Source organism: Mustela lutreola, chromosome 17 (assembly GCF_030435805.1).
Source record: "Mustela lutreola isolate mMusLut2 chromosome 17, mMusLut2.pri, whole genome shotgun sequence".
NCBI lineage: Eukaryota > Metazoa > Chordata > Mammalia > Carnivora > Mustelidae > Mustela > Mustela lutreola.
The window spans coordinates 31,055,730-31,062,427 of NC_081306.1; the positions used below are offsets into that span (position 1 = coordinate 31,055,730).

General features: G+C 32.2%; 1 non-coding gene across 1 annotated transcript; it reads left to right on the forward strand.

Moving 5' to 3' along the window:
- Nucleotides 1-5,323: 5,323 nt before the first annotated feature.
- LOC131820202 (U6 spliceosomal RNA) lies at nt 5,324-5,430 on the forward strand. The gene has a single exon (XR_009349520.1). It is a non-coding gene; the product is annotated as a U6 spliceosomal RNA (small nuclear RNA).
- The last annotated feature ends 1,268 nt before the right edge of the window (nt 5,431-6,698 follow it).

Sequence of the window (6,698 nt, forward strand, 5' to 3'; positions counted from 1 at the left end):
TTAAGTTGAGATCCCCAAAGCACAAGAAGAAGCAGAAATAAGACTATAGCCTACCATGCCTTCTGTGTAAACTGAGAAAGTCAATCATTGAATTTGGAGTATGATTGTCTTGTAGAGTCTCAGATATAAGAGAAAATCCTGCCAAGGAGGACCATACCATTATTATAGCTCTTAATTATCCCTACTCAATAAGAGTTTCAAATATAATGTCTTGAACATAGCAAAATGTAACAAAGCACACAAAGAAAAACCATTAACAAGATTTGATAGACAAAATGGGATTAAGTATGATGTTAAAATGATCAATAAAGATTGTAAAATGACTTGATTACTTTGCTCAAAGAAATGAGAGGGGAAGCAAATTGAACAAAAAACTGAAACTAAAAATGATATTGAGAAAGGTTTTATAAATGAACCAAATGGATACTCTAGAACTTTAAAGATATGACAGCTAATTTAAGATACCACAGGGGTGCCTGGGTGGCTCACTTAATTAAACCTCCAATTCATTTTCCTTTTTTTTTTAACACCTTAATTGTATTTTATTTCTTTCATTTTGGCTCAGGTCATGATGTCAGGGTTGTGAAATAGAGCCCAGAGTTGGGCTCTGTGCTGAGCCTGGAGCCTGCTTAAGATTCTTTCCCCTTCTTTTTCTATCCCTCCCTGCGCTCTCACTTGCTCGCTCTCTCTTGCTTGCAAATAGATAGATAGATAGATAGATAGATAATAGACAAAGCAAAATAAAAGCAGATTATGAAAATAAATATAAAGATTTTGAAATGAAAACAAGTTCAAAATAAAATAGAGAAGACCTACACAGCTAAAAGTTCATTCAGAATATCTACTATTAAAGAAGTCAGTATGACACAAATCAAAAGATTTGAGCATGTACTTTACAGAAAGGGTAATCCAAATGGCCACTCATATATAAAAACTGTTTATCTTTATTATGAATCTGGAATTAAATTGAATTAAATTAAAAATAAATTAAAACCTAAAATGACATACTATTACACACTTACCATATTGGGCAACAGTAAAATTGTCTTGCAAGAATGTGAAAGAATGAAAGTGCCCATAATAAAAACATTTGAGGTAAGTTGGACAATATTTAGAAAACTTAAAAAACTTAAATAAAGATTTGGTCCATTCCTAGAAATACAACATGGAACTAAATGAATATTTTCACCAGGATATGCACACAGATGATTATAGCTATTTCATTCATAACGGCAGATCAGTAGTGGTCTATTTGCACAATGTTACATTAAATAAGAGAGAATATTAACAAACTGGGAGGAGGGGCTAGGTTGTTATCATAAACAGATCTTCTATGGTGCTGATTATGTTCTATTTCTCAAAATCTTAAGTTAAAAAAGTTTTCAAATATATATCTAGATAGATAAATGATAGATAGACAGATATCCCAGAAGCTGCAATGCTAGGCTAAGACCAGGCTTTAAAGGGCTTTTCTATACTCTACTAAATACTTGAAACCATTCATTATATCATAGCTCAGTGTTCAAATCTCCATTTGTTTCCTCAGTTTCCTCATATTTATCTTAAGGTGACCTGATCCAGACTTTTGATCACCTTTGTCTAAATATTTCTATTTTAACAAAGTCCTTTTGAACACTGAGAGACTAAAACGTAGAAAAATACTCTGATTGTTATCTCACTAGAGTGCAAAATATATAGTTACCCATTAACTAATGATATCCATGTCTACATTAGATCCATGACATTTTTAATTCTTGGGAGCTTTTGGTAAATGAAGCTTTAAGCCATCACCACATGAATAAAATTAAAGAACTAAATGAAAACAGGCCAAGTATTTACAGAGTAATAGAATGTGCAGTGGAAAGAGTACAATTCTGAAATCATAAAGCCTAAATTAGTGTGATGCATCTTTACTAGCCATGTAATCATAAACCAGTTATCTAAATGTGTTAGCCTCAGTTTTTTCACCCATGAAATGGTGATGATAATACTTATTATGCAGAGTTGTTGTGTGGATGTGATGAAGCATGGAGCATGAGTGTCTCATATTCCATGCTAAAATGATAGCTATTTTTATACTTATAATAAATTAAATTGTTCAAAATGGTAATATTCATTTATATTGAGGCATTGTATTGACTATTCACAGACACATTTACCAAAATAAATTTCATTTTACTTTACCCCCTCTGAGGATATATATTCCCTAATTCAATATGAATCTCATTATGAATAATAATTATCATAATAAATATGCTGATTTTTCTTCTATTTATTTTTAGGGAAGTATCCTTTACTGTTGGACATAAGGAAACTTAAGCAAGTCTGTCTTATTCAAAATTTGCATGCTGCTTTCTTATGAAACTAGATTATAGAGTTGTATGAAATAAATTCATGCAGTTAAGACATTTATGTTTGGAAAACTGGGTGGTCAGTTTAGTATTTCAAAAGAAGATTTTAAATTTAAACCTTAAAACTGAGCTCTTTCAGCCTTATTTATAGGCCATCCTTCATGCTTCATAAGTACTCCTTCATTGTAAACTAAGTAATAGTTTTTGTCACAGTGTATATAACGAAAATGGATTTTATATTCTATTATTTCAGAGTTAGTTGCAGTTTCTACTTCCTTACTTCCTTTTTTGAAAAATAGATTAATTCTACAAAAAGTTTTTTCCAGCTTTATTGAAAAAAAAAAGACATATTATAATTTGTAAATGTAAGAAATGATTTCTTATAACATTGCAAACTTTTAACATTGTGTAAATTTTGTACAATTTGATAAATTGGTATACATCTTTATTGCAATATAATCTACATAAAAATGTTAATACATCTATCTTGTATAGTTGCCACTGATTTTTATGCATGTATCGTAAGGAATTTTAAGATCTATTCTCTTAGCAACTTTTATGTATATAGTATAGTAGAGATAAACTTCAGAGGTCTTGTGGGTTTTGTTCCAGACTGCCTCAATAAAGTGATTATCTCAAAAAACTAAGTCAAATTATTATTTTTTTTGGTTTCCCAGTGCAAATAAAAATTACGTTTCCCAGTGCATATAAAAAATAAACACTATACTCTACTGTTCCAAAGCATTATGTTTTTAAAGAAAAACCATGTATATACCTTAAGTAAACTAGTTCTGAGTTTTCAGTGGGTCATAATTACTGATCACAGATCACCATAACAAATACAATAATAATGAAAAAACTTGAAATATTGCAAGAATTACCAACATGTGACAGAGAGACACAAAATGAACAAATGTTGTTAGAAAAATGGTGGCAGCAGACCTCTTTTATACAAGATTGCTATAAACTTTCAACTTGTAAGAATGTGATATATGCAAAGTTTAATAAAGGGAAGCACAATAAAAATGTATGTATATATTATTAACTATGATCATCATGCTGTACATTAGATCCCCAGAACTTTTTCATATTATAGTTGCAAGTTTGCACCCTTTGACCACCTTATTCCACCCAGGTTCACCCCTTGTCAACTCAACTCTACGTTTCCATTAGTTTGCCTTTTCCTCAGATTCTGTATGTAAGGGATATCATAATACATAAATTAAAAAAATATATAAAATCTTTGAAATATTTCACTTAGTATAACACCTTCAAGATCCATCCATGCTGTTGTAAATGGCAGTATTTCTTAATTTTTCATGGTTAAGTAGTATTCCATAGTATATTTTAACCATACTTATTTTATTCATTCATCCATTAATGGATATTGAAGTTATTTCCATCTCTTGCTTAGAGTTAATAATTTTATAATAAACATAAGAGTGCAGATATGTCTTTGAACAGTGACTTCGTTTCCTTTAGATATATACCTAGAAGTGGGATTACTGAATCATATGGTATTTTTACTTTTAATAATATGAATAATATCCATACTGTTTTCCATACAAATTTATATCCCTAGCACAGTGCATAAGTTCCCCATTTTCCCCAATATTTACCAAAATTTGTTAGTTTCAATTTTTGGGTAGTATATATTCTAATAGGTAGTAATATCTTGCTGTGTTTTTCAGAGGTAAACAACAACAACAACAACAACATAATGACTTTGTCCTGAGTTTTTTACATTGAGCACTTTTTAATGCTCCTGTTGGTCATTTATATAACTTTTTTGAAAAAAAAAAGTCTATTGAGATCCTTTTGCTATTTTTTAATTATATATATTTTTTCTATTTGTATCTGTTGGTTATTAACCTCTTTTCAGATATAAGATTTGTAAGTATTTTCTTACATTCTGTGGATTGTGTTTTCATTCTCTCTCTCTTTTTTTTTGGCAATGCAGAAACTTTAGTTTGATGTAGTACCATTTATTTATTTTTGCTTTTTTTTTGCTTGTGTTTTTGGTCTGGTATCCAGAAAACTATTGGCAAGACCAATGTCAAGGAGAATTTTTCCTATGTTTTCCTTTAGGAAATGTAGTTTCATGCATCACCTTTAAGTCTTTAATCTATTTCAAGTTAAGACTTATGAGTGATATAAGGTTCCAGTTTTACTGTTTATGTGACTATTCAGTTTTAAATATCATTTATTGAACAGACTATCTTTACCCATTACATATGTTGGCCCCTGTCAAATATTAGGTGACTATGAAAGGATTTATTTCTGGACTCTCAATTCTGTTCTACTTGTTTATGGGTCTTTTTTTATGCCAGTATACTTTATTGTTTTGAGCATGAGGGCTTTGTAGTATAGTTTCAAATCAAGAAGTGTAATTTCTCTTCTTCATTCTTTCTCAGAACTGCTTTGATTATTTGTCGTCTTTTATGGTCTCATATAAATTTTAGGATTCTTTACTTACTTCTGTAAAAAATTATATGGATTTTTTTTAAGATTTTTAATTTATTTATTTGACAGAGAGAGATGACAAGCAGGCAGAGAGGCAGGCAGAGAGAGAAGAGGAAGCAGGCTTCCTGCTGAGCAGAGAGTCTGATGCGGGGCTCGATCCCAGGACCCTGGGATCATGACCTGAGCCGAAAGCAGCGGCTTAACCCACTGAGCCACACAGGCGCCCCTAACATTGGATTTTTGATAGGAATTGGATTTACAGATGGTTTTCGGTAGTATGGACATTTTAACAATGTTAATTCTTGCCATTCATAAATATGAGCTATCTTTCCGTTTGTGTCTCCTTCAATTTCTTTATCAATGTCATAGTTTATGGAGTACAGATCTTTCATCTTCTTAGTTAAATCTATTCCTAAGTATTTTATTATTTTTGATGCTATTGTGAATTAGATTGTTTTCTTTATTTTTTCAGATAGTTCATCATTAGAGTGTTAAAATGCTCCTGTCTTGTGCTTACTTTGGCAGCACATATACTAAAATTGGAATGATGCAGAGAAGATTAGCGTGATCACTAAACAAGGATGACATGAAAAACTGGGAAGCATTCCATATTAAAAAGAAATGAAACAAAACAAAATTCTTGTCTGTTATATATTGATCTTGTATTTGGCAGCTTTACTAAATTTGTTTATTCAAAATTTTTTGTGAAGTTTTTAGGATTTTTTAACATGTAAGTTCATGTTATCCAAAAAAATAAAATTTTACTTCTTCCTTTTTTTTTTTTTGGAGTCTCTTATTTCCTTGTGTTCCTTGTTTCTCTGGCTAGGACATCCAGTAGTATGTCAAATGAGAGTAGTGAAAGTGGATACACTTGTCTTTTTTCTGATCGTTAAGGGGAAAACTTTCAAACTTTTTTGATTGAATATGAGATTAGCTCTGGGCTTGCAATATGTGTTTTCTCTTTAATGGATTTTTAAAATTATTTTTTAAATTTTTTTATAAACATATAATGTGTTTTTATCCCTAGGGGTACAGGTATGTGAATCACCAGGTTCACACATTTCATAGCACTCACCATCACTCACCATAGCACTTGCCCTCCCCAATGTCCATACCCCCACCATCCTCTCCCAACACACCTCCCCCCAGCAACCCTCAGTCTGTCTTGTGAGATTCAGTCTTTTATGGTTTGTCTCCCTCCCAATCCCATCTTCTATTTTTCTTTTCGTACGCCCGAAACCGCCTATGTTGCATCTCTACTTCATCATATCAGGGAAATCATAGGATAGTTGTCTTTCTCAGATCGATTTATTTCGCCAAGCATAATACCCTCTAGTTCCATCCACGTCATCACAAATAGCAGGATTTCATTTCTTTTGATGGCTGCATAGTATTCCATTGTACATATATACCACATCTTATTTATTGATTCATCTGTTGAAGGACATTTAGGTTCTTTCCATAGTTTAACTATTGTGGACATTGCTGCTATAAACATTTGGGTGCATGTGCCCCTTCAGAATGCCACGTTTGTATCTTTAGGGTATATACTCAGTACTACAATCACTGGGTCATAGGGTAGTTCTATTTTCTGCTTTTTGAGGCACCTCCACGCTGTTTTCCAGAGTGGTTGCACCAGCTTGCATTCCCGCGTACAGTGTAGGAGGGTTGCCCTTTCTCCACATCCTCGCCAGCATCTGTCATTGACTGACTTGTTCATTTTAGCCATTCTGAAAGGTGTGAGGTGGTATCTCATTCTGGTTTTGATTTGTATTTCCCTGATGCCGAGTAATGTGGAGCATTTTTTCATGTGTCTGTTGGCCATTTAGATGTATTCTTTGCAGAAATGTCTGTTCATGTGCTCTGCCCATTTCTTCATTGGGT